The sequence below is a fragment of the Helianthus annuus genome, chromosome 10 (assembly GCF_002127325.2).
Source record: "Helianthus annuus cultivar XRQ/B chromosome 10, HanXRQr2.0-SUNRISE, whole genome shotgun sequence".
Taxonomy (NCBI): domain Eukaryota; kingdom Viridiplantae; phylum Streptophyta; class Magnoliopsida; order Asterales; family Asteraceae; genus Helianthus; species Helianthus annuus.
The window spans coordinates 160,019,271-160,041,335 of record NC_035442.2 but is presented as its reverse complement, the minus strand read 5'-3'; the positions used below and the strand labels follow the sequence as shown (position 1 = coordinate 160,041,335).

Genomic DNA, 22,065 nt, shown 5'->3' with positions numbered 1-22,065 from the left:
TACTTCTTGATTGTTATGTCGGCGGTCTTGACTTGATCGGGACAGATGATACTGAGCTGCTTGAAGCGAGCAGTGAGGGCAGCGTTGTCACCGTCTTTCTGCTTGATGTGCCAGAATTCATCCTCCAGCTTTTGGCGCTCATGGGGAGGGCAGAACTCATCGAGCATAACGTTCTTCAACTCGTCCCATGACAGACCATAGGCTGCATCATTTCCGCGCTTGTTCCTCTCGGCAGTCCACCAGTCTAGAGCGCGGGATTGGAAGACGCCGGTCGCATTCAGTGTGCGGAGATTGTCAGGACATCCACTCTGATGTAAAGTGACTTCGATCTAGTCGAACCATTGAAACAAAGCCGTAGGGCCTTCTTCTCCGGTGAACTCTTTCGGTCCGCATGCCTTAAACTGCTTGAAGCTGAAAGCAGTTTTGGGGGTTTCAGCTTTGGATTCCTCAGAAGATTTTCTCATGTTCTCGTACAGTTCACTGACAACTTGGGGTACAACCTTTGCCATTTGCTTAGTAATCATGGAAACGAGGCGTTTGTCTGCTTGTTTTCGGTGGGCATCTCGGGTAGCGTGAGATCCATATGACGACATTGTCTGCAACAAACATCACCACAGGACTCAACACAATATATTCGAATCTCACCTCACATGCTTAATACTACTAAAGCTCAGGAACACGTTTACGTAACATAGAGACACATAATCACAGATTCTCATAAGCACATAGAAGCACAAAATCACGGAAGCACATAAGCACGTAAGGCACAGAAGCACATAAGCATATAATCACGGGAAGCAGTCAGTATACAGAAACCTATCATTCCAAGTTCGCAAGCGTTCGAGAATAGCGATTGCGAATAATATAGCGGATAGTATAGTATAAGCGTATAACCTAGCATAAGGTCATCCACAATTAGCGATTTGGCAGCGTTTTGAGATAAAGGTGCAGTGCGAGTCGTGTGTGTCGATCAGAACGAATGCGAAAAGCGAATAAATCATCAAAATCGTAACACATGAACAGATAAAAGCACATAAAATACATAAAAATTCTCATAAAATTGACAATTACCAGATTCGGCGGTAGCGATCTCAGAATCAAAACAAAAAAGAAAAATCGAGCATTAGATTGTCTGCGGCTAATTAGACGTCGACTAACCAAGGCGGTTCAACTACTCACAAAGACTCTTGGTACACCGTTGAATTTCGGGACTGTGCTCTCGCCTCGATTCTGGGCGATTGGCACGCGTCCTTCTAGCCATATTGTGACTTCAAGTCGTTGGAGTCTGTCGAGACCTTGGTGAGAGTTTTGTTAAGCAAAAATAGGGCGGAGTAAGTCGTCAGGGTTCGGGTTTCACCCCTAACTTAACAACTTGTTCCTGTTTTTGATAAAATGGAGACGAAAATCTGCGTAAAAGTGTGGGTTTCACTCCTGATTCAACGCAAATTCTCGTGTTTATAGATAGAAATGTAGGTTGAACAAGCAATTTAGTCGAGAGTTTGTGGTTTTCACACCTAATCTCGACCTAGTTACCAGTTCATTTTCGAATAATTTGTGTTGTAGTGATAGTGTAGCATGCGTGAGAATAGCGAGAAATAGTAAGCAAGCTCGTACATAACCCTTACAGGGTATGCACAAGTCGGTCTGTTGGTACCTAACTATAGACTAGGTCATTTCTAAGACATCGACCCGGACTAGGTCGAGTCTTGCCTAATTCCCTATAGTTATGGCTCTGATACCAATCTGTCACACCCCAACCGATAGCGGAATCATCGGGGCGCGGCACTGAGCGAAACAGATTGTCCAGAAGTTTCCATAACAACTATATTTACCAAATATTTAAAGCGATACGCCCCATACCATGTCATAAACGATAATACAATTATTACAGAAAAGATCTAGTCAAATTGTTCTGTTCCGACAACTCAGATTTTTTTTATTACAGACAATTGTTTATTGTTGACCTAGGTCTTTCCTAGCCTCGATTTCACAGCAAAGTAAGCAAATAAGCATCCTAAGCACCTGTCACATACGTTAAAGTAAGAGTCAATACACATAGTGTAAAGGTGAGCATACAAGTTTAATTTATATAATAGAGTTCGAAATCGATTACGCATAACCAGCAGGTACACAGTGTGAAATGAGGCATGTTAGTTATCAACATGAACCTATCGATACCAATGACTGCGGGTTGACTGCCCAAGGCAGTTCGCGATACACACTCACCACTGTGAGCCATGTAACTAATTGTCCTTAACAACCCCTGAGTGAACAGGTGCTGAGTCCAAACTATAGTACTATCGTTGCTAAGGCAGGTAGACAGCATTCCATGTGTAAACATAACAAACAAGCATTCATTAAGTCATGTATAGCATGCGGTAACGGTTAACGTTAAAGGTATTGCGTAGTGTGTTCGATGTGATTTAGAATAAGTAACGTATGTAACACCCAAAAGTGCATAAAGCAAAAAGGGATCGAGTATACTCACAGCGATTGATGGATTGAAGGGAGCGCTAGAGAGTAGGGTTAGCCTGATTAGAACGATAGCATAACGATGAGTGATGCGCAAAACGATGCAAAGTATAAGTGGGTCGGACAGCAGTTCGATCGGATGGTAGTCCGATCGGACAACTGGTCGTGCGAGTGACAGTCTGCTCGGATGGTAATCCGATCGGATGACCTTTCGAGTGGATTGTTTCTTCCTTTAAGAAGGATGTGTTTGTGTATGATGGCTTGACTTTTGAAATTTTCGTTGTAGCATTTTGAAAACATAGAAGTATCCCTACCTTTCAGGTCGGTTGATCGAACGAACGTTCGATCGGACGATAACCCGATTGCTTAGACACTTTTAGTGAGAACAAGTTCGCCACAGAGTGTCATTCGATCGGATGGTAGTCCGATCGGACGACACCCCATTGATACTGAACATGTTGAAAATTGTTTAAGTGTTGAAGTCTGATCATTACATGGTCGAGTGGTAGTCCGATCGGATGGTAGTCCGATTAGATGGTAATCCGATCGGTCAGCCCTTCGTTCAATGTTCATCCTTCAAGGTTTTGAAAACAAAAGTTAAGTGTGGGACCAAGGTGTAGATCGATTGGGTGACGACCCGTTCAGGTGACAGTCCGATCGGACGGTAGTCTAGCTGCCTTGACTACATGCCTAATCTCACTGTTTAATCCCCAGATGTAACGGGAGATTAATACTGGTTCAGGTGATGCAAGGGTTGGCACTATTCTAGCATATTCAAAGAATGTAGTAGTATAACCCTTACTATCCACTCCAGTCATCCTAAGGTTTAGTAATTTATTTGCTATCTGTTCTTTTTCATTGGGAGGGCAGAATTTCCTTTCCACCATGTTTTTAAATTCCTCCCATTCCATATTGTAAACCCTGTCACTTCCCTTAGACTGGAGGATAGTATTCCACCATTCTAGGGCTGAGTTCTTAAACAGATTGGAGGCAAACATTATCTTATCCTCTTCCGCGCACTTGCTTATTTTTAAGACAGCCTCAGTCTTTTCTATCCAGCGTATGGTTGCAAAGGCCCCTTCATTGCCCGAGAATTCCATTGGTTTACAAGACCAGAATTCCGTATAAGAACAACCATAAGACATGGTTCTTCTTCTTTTGGGAATGGGCACTTGAAGTATGGGTCCATTGTTTATGTTGTGTTCAGGTTCAGTGGGTCGTTTACTGCCATGATCACTTTTGTTTTCCGCTTCCTTAATCGTTTTAATAATATATGGCATTGCGTCTATAATCCCTTGTGCCACTATATGTTGGATGGCACTGTTATCCACTTGGTTTCCATTGTTATTGTTATTCGGGTTATTGTTATTCTGGTTTTCCTGGTTTACTTCGTAGTCCATCTGAATTTTAAACATTTACCATGCATTAATATCACAAGATAGTATTTAACACAATCAATCACATAACACGCATATTGATCAAAATCGTCGAACATTGCGACTTACTCTATTTTATACTATGCATCCATATATATTACAGTACAACTGAAATTGAAATTACACTACTATTAGGCATCCATAGCTATTGTCTAGATTTTTTTTTCAAACATACACACATATTATATATATTGTTATTATTATTATTACTATTATTATTATTATTATTATTATTGTTATCACCGTTACTGATATGGGTTCATCCAGAACTCCATATTACGCTCGTCATACTTCTAGACGAGTCGTTCTCCGATCTGCCTCATCCTCTCACTACCTTCTAAGATCTACTCACCAAAGGTTTGGAGTTCTTGCACATTCTCTGCACTCATTGGGGGTGCAGGGGCTGGTACTGGGTTCGGGAACTGGGTCATGGGTTCTTGGTAAGGATAAGGGTTTTCTAGAATTTCCCTGATGTATTGGTCGTTATCATAGTAGGGATCTAGAGGGTCCAAGTCTGGGTAAGCTGCTAGGTTTGGCATGGGTTCGTCTTCTGGTATTAGGTAGCGTTGTTAGTAATCCCTATGATCGTCAAACCACGGGTCATAGTCTGGGTCTAAGGGATTGGGTGCTGGTACTCTAGGTATCTCAATGTAAATATATAAAAATGACTAAATTATGCATTGGGAGGGGGTGTGCTAACACTCGAACCCGGAAAATGCAAATATATAAAATGACTAAAATATGCATTGGGAGGGGGTGTGCTAACACTCGAACCCGGAGAATGCAAACATATAAAATGACTAAATTATGCATTGGGAGGGGTGTGTTAACACTCGAACCCGGAGAATGCAAACATATAAAATGACTAAATTATGCATTGGGAGGGGGTGTGCTAACACTTGAATCCGGAGAATGCAAACATATAAAATGACTAAGATATGCATTGGGGGGGGGGGTGTACTTACACTCGAACCCGGAAATTGCAAATATGTCCCTTAATGGGTTGTTTTTGTAAAACGTCAAACTTAAGGAAAAAGTCGGAATATAAAAATGAAGCGAGGTCTTAATGCATACCGGGAGGGTTGCAATAATAACGACTTCGGTAAAACACCCGGTTGATGGGTAAGAATTAAATACATGCGTAAACCGAGAAACAATAGCTCGGATGAAAAGTTAAAAGACTCGGGTTTCGAGTCATAGCTAAAAGATGACAAGATAATGTAAACAGAAATTTCGAATAAATTATATTCAACTATTTTAAAGTTGAACGGGTCAAATATAATATCATGCCGGACGGCATGAGTAAACGCAAGCGGGATAATGGTAACATCAAATGCAAAAGAGTAATGAGTCCGGTAGTGGGACATAACCAAATAAGAATATATGCAAACCGAATAACAAAAAGCAAAAGAAAAACTGACGCATAAATGACGTGAGAAGTCATAAAGTCGGGAAATTGACTGAAAGAAAACAATTGTAGCCACGGAACTACAATTAAGGTTAACGAAACCTAAGCTTGAAACCAAATGATTCTTCAAACAAAAACAAGGTGCCTTGACACCAGACATGTATTTTAAGAATGACATGAGTAAGGAATGATCTACGGGATCAATATAGCCTTGGGGTTATAAACAATGGAAAGGTCTACGAGGATAAAACGACCCACGGGTCACGAATAGAAAGAAATTATAAGGACTTCGCCTTAAAGAGGTGAAAGTCTAATCAAAATGGCCCATAAGGCTAAGTGATGAAACCTACGGGTTAATTAGATAAAGCGAGGGAATCAGTTGAGAATCCCCGCATAAAACTAAGACTGTAAAAGAATAAATTATGGACTGTCAATATGCTGGTATGGATAATCGACAAAAGTTAAGAGAAGATCCTAAACTAAAACTTCGATTTTAGTAAGAAATAACGTTTTTACGAATATGAATTTTGATAGACGAATATGTAATAGGCATGAAAGATATAAGTCTTGACACTGATAAGTGCAAGACGATACAGTTGAAAAAAAAAAGGTTAGAATAGACCTAAACATGACGTGACGCGATCACGGTCAAGAGAAGTAATGTGAAGTAATCATATTATGACCCGAGTGATGGGTACAAAGTAACTGGACTAATAAGTCTAGTTAGTGAGACCGGTTAAGGTCAGCAATTCAAGTCAAGAAATTTGGTTTCTCGAAAACGGTGGATTCGGTATAACTGAACCGAATAAATAAATTTGAAAAAAAAAAATTGTTGCTAAAAGTGAAAGATTTCACTAAAGACCTTTAAACGGGTCAAAATAACGGATTCATAAGAATTCGATAGTATATGAAAGCGATGGATATCGCTAAGTTAACTAAACTAGTGGAAATAACGAGATTACGGTATTTCAAGTTGCACTATGTCGTATGAGTTATGTAGACAATTAGTAACCAAAAAGACGTTACCATACTTTTTTTTGGTAATACAAACTATTGGATAAAAGTATAAGTAATGTTTAAAAAAAAATTTCTCGGATCGAATACATTGAGTTAAACTCAATGAATTATGTAAGAAAAGGTTTCGAGGACGAAACCTCTTTAAGGGGGGTAGACTTGTAACACCCCAAAAACGGGTTTGGTAATCAAACCATGTTAATACTAAAAGACGGCTAAAGAACCGTTAGTGGTAAAAATTGAGCCAGAAAATATTAGGATTTATATAACTAAATCTAATATTTAATAAAAAGAGAAAAAGAATGCGTTTGGGAAATAAAGTTTATAGAAGGCCCGAGTTAACGGGACTTAAAATGAAACGGGTTATAACTACCCCAAACCCACTAAGTTAACTTGGAACATTTAAAGTTAGTTATGAGAATTGGTTAATTACTAGTAAGTAATATATAAGGGTTTAACAAAAGCTAAAACTAGAGGGACCTAAGATGTTAAAAGGGAAACTTGAGATTTAAAGTTGGAAATTTGACATAACACACACACTAGGTGTGTGTATGTCGATCGACCAGGAGAAGAGAACAAGGGGTGCAAACCCTAGTTCATCAAAATCTTCAAATTGAAGGATCCAATCAAGTCCAAACCGAAAATCAAGCATAGATTAATGATCCCCATTGCAAGGAGATCATAAGGTATGTAAAACTTGACAAAAATTCTCTACTTGAAATTCTCATGAATTTGGAGAACTTGAAATCTGATGATGCATGTATGAATCGTAGATGAATAAGGAACAATAAAATGTCTAGGAGTAAACCCTAGATAAGTACATGTTGAAATCATGCTAAATTCTTGTGGGTTAAGTAGAACTTGATAAACACTAGGAAATTTGGGGTTGTTCTAGTGTAATTTAACATATGCAAAGTTATTTCAGAACTTTAAGGGCAAATGTTTGTGTTAAATAAATTGAATGATGAAAATTCGGGTTGTATGACGAGTCATGAGATTGTCAATGAATTATTTATAGGAGACGCCCATAAGGTATTCGATGTAATGCCTAAGTGAAATTGGGTATCTACTAGTTCGTAAATAGAACTTGGTTTGGATAAGTAATTTGATAAAATGCCTAAACTAGCTAATGAATGTGAATGTGCATTTTAGATATTAAGGGATGTTTGACTTTCAAAAGTCAAACTGACCCATAATACAATAAATGGTAATTTTGATATAAAATGCGTAAGGTGGAATAATCGTATTAAGTTATGATTAAACTAACCACCTTGAAACGATGATTTAAAATAGTTGGCGCTTAACAAGCTAGGTGAAGCTTGGGGAGAAAGCGGGTCAAACAAATCAAGAAGGAAAGGAAAAGTGTAGCTTGGATACGAGGTAAGTGAAACTTACACCCTTGTGTATGACACTTGTTTATTTTATAAACTATAAATGCGAAAGATGTAATACCCCAAAATAAGGGTTCCGACACGACCGATACAAGTCGGAACAAGTATAAATGATAAAAACCATAATTTATGGTAAACGGGGCAAATGGGTGAATTTGGAAATCTAAAACCATGCCTTTATTCTAATTTATGTAAATGTTTGGTCTTATAGTCCAAACGGGTCAAATGGTGATGAAACACCAATTGACAATATCGACTAATATGATTGTCAAGTCGTATGTTATCAGGAGTGATTAGCAATTTGGATAATTGCGACGCCATAGAATGTTGGTTAATTAACCCGAGACATAAAACGGTTCTATATGTTGATTCGAGCCAGGTACGCACTTCTATAGATTCATGGTTTAAAATGTAATGTTGGTCAAATACTTTAACAAAAGGACCAATGTCGTAAAAAGGAAGAAATAAGTTGACAAAATTGCCCTTGATAGGTAAATCGGGCACACGATCCTTAGAGGTCGTTTAGATACTAGTATTATCATCATGAAACTCTTAGACACATGTAAGGGTTGCAGACATCAACTTTGGGGGTCAAATGCTTATGAACGGGTCAAAATAAGAACTTGAGCGTAAACGGGTTTTTTATTATGTAAGAATCCCGTGATTTGAAATTCATATGATAGGTGATATGGAAATTTTGAATTTCATGAGTATAAGAATCAAACAAACATGTTTGTTTGAAAAATATCGAACGGGTCAAAATTTGGTAAAAAGGGTAATAAGCCGAAGACTTGAAAGTCTTAAGTTTTGTTAATCCGGATGTTAGATTTTAACTCCATAATGTGGAGAGTTAAATTACAAACACGCAGGAAGAAACGGTAGGTCAAACTGTCAAGCGGTTTGAAAGATACGGAAGTTTCCGTGTCAATAAACGGCAAAATGGAAAAAGCTGATGCAGGGACCACCGTAACTTACGGTGGGTACCGTAAGTTACGGTGGAGGCTGAATTCTTTACGGCAGTTCTCCCCTGCCTTACGGTGGGGAATTGTTATAACAGGGCTACCGTAAATTACGGTGTCCACCGTAATTTACGGTGGACCCTGTACAAAATGTATTTTTGATCAGTTTTGTTTCCCGGACTTGTTTAGATACGTTTTAAATCCCGTATGACTAAAGCATTTCATGTTTTTATGAAATGTAGGTACTTTGTGGATGCCGGAAGAAGATCAAGCTCAACGAAGAACCGAACACGAAATAGATACACGTTTCCGCACATTGCCACGTTGTAAATTTTAAACAACGAACTCGATTACGTTATGTTGAATAACTTATGATTTGTTAAAAGTTTTAATAAACCCGTATTTATATGATGTGTGTGGTCTTAACTACACATCTAATTGGGGTATTTTCATATAAAATCGTAATCTAGTAACCAGGGTGTTACACTCAATGGGGTCAAAATCAGGAGTTGGGATTTGATTTTCTGACTTGACTTCAATTTCCATTGGTTGTGTGGGAAACAGTGGTAAGGGCTGGGGTGCTATGAGTTGCTCTAAATTAGGGTCTGCAGCTATAGTTGCTATAATATGAAAGTTTGCTAGACTCCTATTGAGCATTTCCTAGGTGTGAGCATCTGCTTCTCTCTTAACGGCTGCTAAAGCTCGCTGTTGTTGTAACTTTTTCATCCTCTTCCTACGTTCATGCGCTCCTCTACTGAATCATTCTCTTTTCTTAGGAGGGAATGGCTCTTCAGACTGAGCCTTAAACACGAATATCCCATCTTCATTGTCAGCTGAATACCCTGAGAGGGTAGGCTGTGAAGAGGTGCCTTCGCTCCTAGGTGAGCTGGACAACTGACGGTAAGCGTCGGAAGGTCCTTGGTCACTCATACTTTAAACTAACGAATACTCAAATAACACACAACAATAAAATACAGACATGCACGTAGTTCCGTAATTAATTTCCTAACATTTTGGTGTTAGCAGAACACTTTTGTAGCTGAATCAGTGGCTTAGCTCTGATACCACCTTCTGTCGCAACCCCGACCCCTAATTACCCGGGAACGGGCGGCCGCGGCCTGTTTCAGTGGTATCGATGTTTATCATTTTGGCAGCGGAAATTACATCAGGATCGTAGTTAGGAAATATTTTATCAGAGTAAAATACCACGCTTTTATAACATTAAACACATGGGGAAATCCCAAGTTTCAAGTACACACATTTTCATAGGGATAAACCCTATTTTATTTAAATAAAAACATCTCTTTATTTTAGTAACTTTTATAGTGCTGATACAGCACTTCCTTGCGCCCCGCGACGGACGAAGACAGGGTCTTCGCGGCCCGCGACGTAGGTTGGGTAGGCCCTAGCCTTGACTGGTCACACGCATAGGCTCAACACGACACTGCCACGTGGCAGCTCAGGGTGCTGCCTCGTCGATGAGCGCTCGCGGCCCGCGTAAGCCTTTGAAGGCTCTGTCGCGGCCTGCTAGGGACTAATAAAAATTGTTTTTAATTAATTTTAATAAAAATAAAGGTATTCGGGGCCTGTTTTCGTATACGGGGTGCATTTTAGGACGTATTGGGACATTTTAAATATTTTTAGGGTGTTGGAATTATTTTGGAGGGTTGTTATAAACTCTTACAGAAATCTAAAACTGATGTACATAAAAAAAGTACCAGAGACACTACAACCAAAAAAATACCTTGTAAGCAATCACAGTTCTCAGCCTCCTTCCTAACAAAATCCAAAACCGAATCAATCAACTTAGCGCCCTCAGTATAGTGCCATTTCGCCCAATTGTTTCCAGCACCAGACTGACAAAACATAAAGTTATCAGGCTTGAAGATCTTATCATACGCATAAGACATGATACTGTCCATCGTCCAAGGCTCCAGATCCATAAGCACAGCGCGTAAAACAAACCTTCCACCGCTCGCCTCATCGTAGTACATGTTGATCCTCTCCAGCTGCAGTTCAGAGTGGTTGTCTACTCATCCAAAATCTAATAAAAAAAGTTATCGGTTTTGACTACTATTATAGTCAAAAAGCATAATACCTTCTAAACACTCCATTAGAAACAATTTTAGATTACTATTATAGTATTTTTTTTTTGTAATCATAGTTAAAACATTAATTAGGAATAAGGTTAAAAGAAAACTAAAATGTTTGCCTGTTAGTCCAACACACCAACCCGGCCCGTTTCAACCCTACAGAAAAGTCAGTCATTTTCTTTAACCTAGACCTGTTTTGACTGGTTACACAACCCACCCATAATTTTTATGAGGAAAAAGCAGTTACATATCGAGAAATCAACTTGTCCCTTTTGCATTGGGCTGCAAAAGCAACTTTGAATATGAAATCCAACGTGCTTTCAAATCCTGTGTTATATCATGAATGCCAATAATAAAAACCAAATTGTTATATCAAATGTTGCTGATTGAAAGGAACTTACATGTATATGCACACTTTGAATGTTGTTAGCTGATTACATTCATCATAAGCGTGAGTTTTACTTCTCTCAATAGTACTTCTGTTGAAAATTCATTGGTTGAAAATTCCTGGGCAACTGCCATGGTAATATGTCCCTGCAAAATCCAGTTGTAATCAATGGTTCTAATCATTACTATATGAGCCGATCAACACAAAATGGAGACATGTAGACGAAAAGCTTTTACCGGAATTGTTGCCGGAACCCGAATCAAGTCTCTGACGTTGCGGTTGTTCAAGATCACCTTCAAGTCTCCCATTCCGTCTCTAGAATCAACCAATTTGAGTCACCGGTACCCCCACCGGAACCCTAGAACCCCCAACTGTCGACCGATTAGTCACCGATAAACCCGTCAGATCCCTAGAACCCAACCGTCAACCGATTAGTCATTGGTACCTCACCAGAACCCTAGAACCCCCAACCGTCACTGTTGTGTTCAGCTACCCCTAACCCCAGAACCCCCAACCGCATGTTCCAACTTCACCGCCATGCCTGTTTCTTCTCTTTCTAACTTGTCTCTGTCTTTCCATCGCTGCTCTCTCTTTCTCTTTCTATAAAAAATGGCGTCTCTCTTCCATCTCTTCTCCGATCTCTCTCTCCCCCCGGATGTCGTCTGTCTTCCTTATCTTCTCCGATCTCTCTTTTTCCTCCAGCTCCCTCTCCATCTTTTTTTATTCTGAAAAGTGTGAGCAGGTTTCAAGAATCCAAAGGTTGAATAGTGATTTGGTGTAGAGGTTTACAAATATGTGAGACACGTGGGATGAAAAAGATACGTGGCCAGTTGTACCTGCGGCCCAAGCAGGTGCCACCAATTATATGACACTATTCATTCAGTTTTCCTATTAATATATGTTAATTAATTATACGTTTAAACGTTTTTACTTGACCATGCGACTTGCTTATTTGGACGTGTTAAAATTTGTTTTTTCTTATTGTCATTTCAATAATACGTCGATGCAAGCTTAGACGTGTTAAAATATGCTTTTTCTTATCATCATTTCGATAACAGGTCGGTGCAAGCTTGACCCAAATACCATATGGGTCCAATCTAATGGGGCTGCCATTGTTTATTTTATGATTTCCATCTTTTTTATTTAAATTTATAAATATAAAATTTGTGGCTTTTTTTCCTTTCCTTCACCTAAATATATGAACAATATTTTTTGGATATTAGATTTAAGTAATCTTAACTTTCACCAACTGGTCGATAACACTCCCAACTTTCGATTTGTACATCAGCACTCCCAACTTTCGATTTGTACATCAGCGCTCCCAACTTTCATTTTATTTTCCTCTAGCACTCCCTAACTAACTGAAACCTAACCAAGTTAGTATTTGCCGATGTGGCATATGATGTGGCCATTTTGCTGGCGTGTCACATGCCGTGGCAGCTGATGTGGCATTTTTGATGATGTGGAAGCTGGCGTGAAATTTTTGATGATGTGGCAGCTGATGTAGCATTTTTTTGATGGTGTGGCATCTGACATCAACTAACTGGGTTAGGGTTCAGTTAGTTAGGGAATGCCAAAGGAAAATAAGTTGAAAATTGGGAGTGGTGTGGTACAAATCGAAAGTTGAGAGTGTTATCGGTCAATTAGTGAACGTTGGGGTTATTTAAATCCACAAATTTTTCATATCATTTTACATAAACATAATGTGAATTATTTTTACTTTCATCTTTTTTATTGAGTATAGTAGTTATAGACTTGTGTATTAGACGGGTTGGATTAAAAAAATGATAAAATAAAAAAATATTTATAGTAAATAGTTACATATTAAATTACATGTAATAATGAAAAATTACAAATCAACATTACATTTACAGTTTATGAATCCAGTGAACAAATACAAATTACAAATCCCTAAAAACATTTGTATAGACAACTAGGGCTGTAAACGAGCCGAACGGTTAGCGAACAGTTCGTGAACCGTTTAGCGGGAAGTTCGTTTATGTTCGTTCGATTAGCTTAGCAAACGAACACGAACATAGGTTTCGTTCGTTCGACTGCGTTCGTGAACGTTCGGTAATATGTTCGTTTACGTTTGTTCATGTTCGTTCGTTCGGTGTTCGTTTGATTCTATTAAAAATAATAAATAATAAATCTTTTATCTAAACATATTGAAAACTTGAAACCCTGTCTTTTTCTAAGTTAGCTAAAATTTGGACACTCAAAGACATTTTTTGGGATAATTTGTCGCAACCCCCGGCCCCTAATCACTTGGGAACGGGCGGCCGCAAGCCAGTATCAGTGGTATCGGTGTTTTGTCAGTTTGGCAACAGAATTTACATCAGGACCGTAGTTAGGTAATATTTTATCATAGTAAAATACCATATTTTTATAATTTTAAATACATGCGAAATTCCCAAGTTTCCATTACAAACATTTTTATAGCGATAAACCCTATTTTATAGGAATAAAACATCTTTTTTATTTAAGTAACTTTTATAGCCATTTTTCCAAGCCTTCAGTGTTGTACAGCTGGCTTCTATTTGGCTTTCACATTTTGTTACCTGAAACGCGTTTAAAAACATTTTGTCTGTGGGAAATACTGGTGAGTGAATCCCAATTTAATCAAAACAGATTTTATCAGTTTACAGTATTGAGGGCAATCCCGCAATTACATTTGTTTCTATCTACCTTAATTACCACCCACGGTACTGTCAATCCATGACTGGTGGTAATGTTACTACTCATAGTGTAGTAACAAATTTTGTATACAAAACCCCAACATACCGACGATAATTGTAGAATACAAATACTCAATCACTGTTAGTTATAATTTAAAACAATTGAGGTTTTGTAAAAACAGTTTTCAAAAAGGTTTACAAAAAGGAGATTACTCACATTGCTACTTTAGGTATTTATCCTGTGATTTCCTGGTTATAATCTATTAATTAAACAATGCACACGCATTAGTATAATAACCCAATTTACATTAGTCATACCCTTCCCGAGACAAAAACTCCAACGACTACGTCGGGGGGAGCCTCGACAGCCGTTACGGAGCACTAAATCAATCGGGCAGCGTATCTAATACGTAACCGGGTTTATGATACTTACATCGAGGCAGAACTTCGTTATTTTTGTGGGTATAATGCCCGGGTATTACTTATACTACAGAGAAATTGAGAGAGAATTGAAACTTTTGAACGACGGAAACCGTATGCCAATCGTTCCAATTTATAGGGCTACTTTGGCAGTCCCTCGCGCCCCGCGAAGGATACACAAGGGGCCTTCGCGCCCTGCGACGTAGGTCGGGTAGGCCCTAGCTTAGACCAGTCATCGACTAGCTTTGACACGCGTGTGACACGTGGCGGCTCCGGGGGCGGCCCTGTGGCCTAGCTGTCGCGCCCCGCGAGCGAGTATTAAATTTTGTTTTTATTTTATTTTTATGAAATTAAAGGTATTTAGGGCCTATTTTTTATACGGGTTGTATTTTAGGTCGTATAGGGACATTCTAAATATTTTAGGAGGGTTGTTATATCCTCCCCACCTTGTTTTAGAACTCGTCCTCGAGGTCTACTGGAATAGGTATGGATATTTCCTTTGCATTTCTGATTCAAGCTCCCATGTGTATTCTGGTCTTCTTTCAGAATCCCATCTTACTTTGACTAGGACTAATCTCTTGTGTTTGAGATTCTTGACCTTTCTGTCTTCAGTCTGTATAGGTCTTTCTGCAAACTTAAGCTTTTCATTTACTTCTGTCACAACCCCCGACCCCTATACCGGGAGCGGGCGGTCGTGAGCCAGTTTCAGTGGTATCGGTGTTTATCAATTTGGCAGCGGAAAATTTCATCAGGACCGTAGTTAGAAAATATTTTTATCAGAGTTGAACACCAAAAATATTTAAAACAAAGAAATGAGATAAACCCAGGTTTCTTTGATAATATATTTATAAGTGGGACAAAACCCGATTTTTATTTTGATACATCTATAGGGAATGATCCCAATTATTGAAAACAATTCTCATTTTTAATTAGGTAACTTTTATTGCCACTTTTCTAAGCCTTCAGTGCTCTCCAGCTGGCTTTTATTGGCTTCACACTAAGTTACCTGAAACACGTGTTTAAAATATTTTATCAGCAGGAAATACTTGTGAGTGAATCCCAGTTTAATCAAGTTTAAGTAATAAGTCACAGTGCACAGTATTGAGGGCGATCTCGCAATTACATTTGTTTCCAAATTATAACAATTATCACCCGTGGTACTATCAGACTCAACTTGTTGAAATGTTACTCCTTGACTAGGTGGTAACAAAATTTTGTATACAAAACCCCAACATACCCACGATAATTGTAATCTTACAAATACTCAATAACTGCTATTCGCATGGAAAAGTATGTAAGGTTTTGTAAAAACATTTAACAAAAAGAGGATTACTCACATTGCTATTATAGGGCTTTCCTTTGTGACTTCCTGGTTATAATCTAATTAAATAAACAATGCACACGTGTTAGTATAATAACCCATTTTAACATTAGTAATACCCTCCCCGAGACGGCATTCCAACGACTACGTCGGGTAGAACCACGACAACCGTTACGGAACCCCAGATCAATCGGGCAGCGTATCTAATACGTATCTAGGGGTTATGATACTTACAACGAAGCAGAGCTTTGCTAATCAGGGGGTATAATGCCCGAAGATTATTATTATTCTTCAGAATTTCGAGAAAGAGAAAGAGAAATGAACGGTTTGGACTGAAGCCTCGACCTCCCATTTATAGTTGTGATCGGCCACTCTCTCGCGGCCCGCCTAGAAGATAGCAAGGGCTTACGCGGCCCGCGAGGTCCAGAAAAGGCGGCTAGGGTTTGCTGAGTCATCGACACGTGGCGGCACCAGGTTTTCGCTTATCGTTGAGCTGTCACGGCCCGCGTAATCTTAAGCTTACTTTTACGCAGCCCGCGAGCGACTGGCAAATCTTGTTTTCCTTGATTTCTACTAGCATGAAGGTGTTTCGGGACCGGTTTTTGTATACGGGGTGTAATTTAAGACATATAGGGGTATTCTAAATATATTAGGGGCGTTAGAAATATTTTTGGAAGGTTGATATATCTTAGTATAATTTCTGGATTATTTAATAAAATATATAATGCACTCACATTAAGTATAGTAACCCTATTCCACTTTATCCCTACGTCACGAGACAGAACCCCAACGAATTTAGGCAGAGCCTTGATATATGTTACGGGGTCCTACGTCAGTCGGACAGGGTATCAGTGATTAGGGGTTACAATACTTAAAATGGGGCAGGGCTCTATTATTATAAAGTATAGAATATAAAGGAAGTTGGCGACACAAGAGAAGGGACTGAGCAAAAGAAAATGTTGAATGTTCAGTTCCTATTTATAGTAAAGTTGGATACTTGGTGCCTACGTAAAATTTGGTCTGATCCTTCAAAATTAAGACACGTACACATGCTGACATGCATTCAATCCTAATTTGAATTCTACATCTCATAATTACACATAATTACACGTGTATTAATTCTTTTCTTTCCAAATTGTACACATGCACACACACGCGTCCTTTGTTTTAATTGTTAAGTTTTAGTTATTATTATTTTATATTATAATTAATTTAACTGCTTCATTTATTTGGCGCTTATAACTTCCAAAATATGACGTTTTATAAAATAATAAATATGTCACTGGAACGAGAATATTTTTATCTACATTTTGAACCAAGTTTCATTAAAAACAGCGTGGGTTCAAATATAATGTATTTTTATTATAATTATCAAACGGTTCCTAGGCCTGTCTAGGTAATTCATATTTCTACCGGTCAACTTTCCCATGACCTATTCGTGTAGTAACTTTATTTTAAATTTAAAATTTTGAGAATGTTACAACTTCTCTGTCCTTAAGAGGTACCACTAATGATTCATCGGCTAATCACATTTTGAGATTACATACATGAAATACATCATGTATTCCTGCCATTTCCTCTGGTAGTTGTAGCTGGTAAGCTACTGGTCCTATTTTTCTAATAATTTCAAAAGGTCCAATATACTAGGGGTTAGCTTTCCCCTTTTGATGAATCTTACCACTCCTTTCCAAGGAGAAACCTTTAATAATACCTTGTCTCCTACTTGAAATTCCAAGGGCTTTCGTCTGTTATCAGCATAACTCTTTTGTCGATCGCATGCTGCTTTTAGTCGTTCCTTGACTTGAATAATCTTTTCCATTGTTTCTTGTACTATCTCTGGTCCAGACAATTGCTTTTCTCCAATTTCTGCCCAACAGACTGGAGTTCGGCACTTTCATCCATAAAGTGCTTCGAATGGTGCAGCATTGATACTGGTATGATAGCTATTGTTATAGGAAAATTCTATCAATGGTAAATGATCGTCCCAATTTCCTTCGAAATCAATTACACAAGCTCTAAGCATATCTTCCATTGTCTGAATTGTCCTTTCGCTTTGTTCATCCGTTTGAGGTTGATAAGCTGTGCTTAGATTTAGCTTGGTTCCCATTGCTTTTTGGAAACTTGTCCAAAAATGAGAAGTAAAACGGCTATCTCTATCGGATACGATAGATAAAGGAATTCCATGTAAGAAACTATTTCATTTACATACAACTTAGCTAACTGTTCCATACTGAAGGTTTCCTTCATTGGTAAGAAATGAGCAGACTTGGTTAACCTATCTACAATCACCTAGAGTGTATCATTACCTTTTCATGTCTTAGGTAATTTGGTAACAAAGTCCATTGTTATCAATTCCCACTTCCATATTGGTATTTCTGATTGCTGTAACAAACCCAAGGGTTTCTGATGTTCAGCTTTGACCTGTGAACAGGTTAGACACTTGGCAACATAAGCTGCTATATCCTTTTTCATTCCTATCCACCAGAAATTCTTTCTTAAGTCTTGATACATCTTATCACTTCCAGGATGTATCGTATACTTAGACTTATGGGCTTCTTCTAATATTCGGTGGCGTAGGTTTCCTTGTTTGGGTATCCCCATCCTTTCTTATGGAATCTCCATATTCCATCTGTTCCTTGTTCTAATTCCTTAACCATTCCTTTCAATTTTTCATTATCATCCTTGATTACTGATTCTTGTACTTCTCTAATCTGTTCATTTAAATCTATCTGCAGATTTAATTTAAGAGAATGTACTCTTTTTGGTTTTTCATGATATTTTCGACTTAAAGCATCAGCTACTACATTAGCCTTTCCCGCATGATACTGGATATTACAATCATAATCACTAAGAATTTCCATCCAGCGTCTCTGTCTCATATTTAAATCCTTTTGCCCGAAAACATATCTTAAACTTTTATGATCGGTGAAAATGGTAAACTTACTACCGTAAAGGTAATGTCTCTAAATCTTAAGGGCAAAAATTATGGCTCCTAACTCTAGATCATGAGTTGTATAATTTTCTTCATGATTCTTAAGTTGTCTAGAGGCATAGGCTATAACCTTTTGACGTTGCATCAACACACATCCATAACCTAATTTAGAAGCGTCACAATAGACTACAAAGTCTTCAGTTCCTTCTGGTAACGCTAGTATGGGTGCGTTGGTTAATCTTTGCTTAAGGATTCTAAAGGCTTTTTCCTGTTTTGGTCCCCGTTCAAACTTAACAGATTTACAAGTCAGTTTTGTTAAAGGAATAGCTATTCTAGAAAAATCTCGGATAAACTATCTATAATAACCTGCCAGTCCTAGAAAACTTCTCACCTCCGTTGGTGATTCAGGGACTTTCCATTTAGTAATCGCCTCGATCTTTGTGGTATCCACATGAATTCCTTCATGATTGACTAGATGTTCGAGGAATTGTACTTCTTCTAACCAAAATTCACATTTCGAAAATTTAGCATAAAGCTTTTCTTTTCTCAGCAAATTTAGGAGTGTATGCAGATGCGCTGCATGTTCCTCTTTACTTTTAGAGGAAATGAGAATATCATCTATAAAGACAATTATGAATTTATCCAAATATGGCTTACATATTCGGTTCATCATGTCCACAAATGTGGCTGGGGCGTTGGTTAAACCAAATGGCATGACAGTAAATTCATAATGGCCATACCTTGTTCTGAAAGCGGTCTTAGGAATGTCCTCTTCCTGTACTTTTAATTGATGATATCCTGAGCGTAAATTGATCTTAGAAAAGAATCGAGCTCCTTGCAATTGATCAAACAGATCATCGATTCTCGGTAATGGGTACCGATTTTTAATCGTGACCTTGTTTAATTCTCAGTAATCAATGCACATACGCATTGACCCGTCTTTCTTTTTGACAAACAAGATCGGTGCTCCCCACGGCGATGAACTAGGCTGTATGAATCATTTCTCCAAAAGTTCATCTAACTGTTTCTTCAATTCTTACATTTCTGCTGGTGCCAAGCGATAGGGTGCCTTAGCAATTGGTGCTGTCCCTGGTAATAGATGAATTCTGAATTCGACTTCTCTGTCCGACGGTAGTCCTGGTAGTTCTTCTGGGAATACATTTGGAAACTGAGATACTACAGGAATATCTTTCAATTCCTTTCCTTTAGTGTTAATGATTATGGAAATCATATACACTAGTGATCTTTTTCTAGCATAACTTGCTGTTTTCATCACAGAGATGGATTTCGTGGATCTAGATAGCTTATCTCCCTTAATTGTGATCTTTTCACCCTTCGGTGAATTTACTTGGATTGACTTTTGATCACATAAAATACTGGCTTTGTTAGCTACTAACCAATCCATTCCTAATACAACATCAAATCCTGCCATATTCATTGGATAAAGATTTGCAATAAACTTTTTATTTAAAAAATTCTATTCTTGCTCCCTGCAAGATTTCAGTAATCTTAATGGATTCTCCATTTGCTGTCTCTACTAGACATTCTTGTTGAAGTTTAGTTAATGGTTGATTGAGAAGTTTGCAAAATGAAGTATTAATAAAACTTTGGTTTGCACCAGAGTCAAATAATACTTTAGCAAAAACGTCATTAACTAAAAACGTACCGGCAATCACGTCCGGAATCATCTTGGCTTCTTCTGCAGCCAGAACAAATGCTCTAGCATTTTTTGTAGTCTTGTTGTTCATAGCTGGAGCTAGTTTCGGACAGTTTGGCTTAATATGTCCCTTTTCTCCACAGTTGAAGCATACTCCATTACTGGGTTTCTTCCTACTCTTTTCTTCCTTATGTCCTGGTATCTTGCAGAAATTGCACTAGGTGGAGCATCTTCCTGAATGCTTCCTCTTGCAGGCCTTACAGTAAGGTGCAGAGGTAGAACCTTCGTTTTTCCCACGGTTGGAATTTCCATAGCGAAATTCTTGGGTAAGTTTCTGAACTATGTTCTTCCTCTGGTTCTCTTCTTGTGTTCGTACTAGTTCATCGGTCAAGGTATTTGCTAGTTCTACAGCTTCTTCTATAGTTTGTGGTCTAGCTTCCTTGACTACGTGTCTAATCTCACTGATTAGTCCCCAGATGTAACGGGAGATTAATACCGGTTCTGGCGAAGCTAGGGTTGGCACTATTCTAGCCTATTCGAAGAATACAGTAGTGTAACCCTTGAAGTCTACTTCAGTCATTCTATGGTTCAAGAACTTATTAGCTATCTGTTCCTTTTCATTGGGACTACAAAATCTCCTTTCAACCATGTTTTTAAATTCAGTCCATTCCATATTATAGACTCTGTCACTTCCCTAGACTGGAGAATAGTGTTCCACCATTCTAGAGATGCGTTCTTAAACAGATTGGAGGTAAACATTATCTTATCCTCTTCTGCACACTTTCTTATTTTCAAGACTGCCTCAGTCTTTTCTATCCAGCGTAGAGCTGTAATGGCTCCTTCATTGCCTGAGAATTCTATTGGTTTACAAGACCAGAATTCTTTGTAAGAACAACCATATGACATGGTTCTTCTTCTTTTTGGAATAGGCAATTGAAGTAATGGTCCATTGTTTACGTTGTGAATGGGTTCAGTAGGTGGTCGTTTACCTCCAGTATTACTTTTATTATTTTCCGCTTCCTTAACCGTTTTGATAATATATGGCATTGCGTCTATAATCCCTTGTGCCACTATGTGTTGGACGACACTGTTATCTAGTTGGTTTCCGTTATTATCGTTATTCGGGTTTTCTTGATTCACTTCATTGTCCATCTGAATTATAAACATTTACCAAGTATTAATATCACAAGACAATATTTAATGCAAACAATCACACAACACATTGATCAAAATCGTCGTGCATTGCGCCATTTACTTTATTTTATATTTATCTATATCTATTACAAACACAACTGGAATTCAAAATATAATACTAGTATGCATCAGTAGCCATAGGATTGTCTATATTTTTTTTCTACTTACACACACACACACACACACACACACACATATATATATATATTATTACTAATAGGGGTTCATCCAATATTGCATATTACGCTCGTCGTATTTCCAGACGAGCCTCTCCCCTATTTGTCTTATCCTTTCACTTTCATCCAACAACTCCTCACCAAAAGTGCAGAGTTCTTGCACATTCTCGGTGCTCATGGGTGGTGAGGGTGCTGGTATCAGGTCAGGGTATTGTGGAATTGGTTCTTCGTAAGGGTACGAGTTCTCTAGGATCTCTTGAATATATTGGTTATTATCCCAATACGGATCTAGAGGGTCAAGGTTTGGATAGGGTGCTACTGGGTTTTGCATGGGTTCCTCTTGTGGGTGGAGTTCTGGGTAATCCCTATGGTCGTCAAACCATGCGTCATAGTCTGGAGGAGAGGGTGCTGGGATTCTAGGGATTTCAGCTGGGTCGAAAGCAGGTGCTGGAATTTGGTTTCCTGGGTTTGGTTCAATTTCCATGGGTTGTGTTGGGAATAAGGGTAGTGGCTGGGGTGCTATGAT

At 38.5% G+C, this 22,065-nt stretch overlaps 2 long non-coding RNA genes across 7 annotated transcripts; one reads left to right on the top strand and one right to left on the bottom strand.

Moving 5' to 3' along the window:
* Nucleotides 1–1,828: 1,828 nt before the first annotated feature.
* On the bottom strand, nt 1,829–12,025 carry LOC110886207. Of its 6 annotated transcripts, XR_004869849.1 has the most exons (4): nt 11,398–12,022; nt 11,175–11,307; nt 10,425–10,724; nt 1,829–2,022 (listed from the first exon to the last, which is right to left on the bottom strand). It is a non-coding gene; the product is annotated as an uncharacterized LOC110886207 (long non-coding RNA). The 6 variants fall into 6 exon arrangements; XR_004869851.1 differs by lacking the exon at nt 1,829–2,022 and having other exon boundaries at nt 10,366–10,689; nt 10,991–11,307; nt 11,398–12,025; XR_004869852.1 differs by lacking the exon at nt 1,829–2,022 and having other exon boundaries at nt 10,366–10,689; nt 11,021–11,307; nt 11,398–12,025.
* LOC118483193 lies at nt 6,983–9,076 on the top strand. Its single transcript, XR_004869853.1, has 3 exons — nt 6,983–7,016; nt 7,624–7,710; nt 8,923–9,076. It is a non-coding gene; the product is annotated as an uncharacterized LOC118483193 (long non-coding RNA).
* Nucleotides 12,026–22,065: the final 10,040 nt, after the last annotated feature.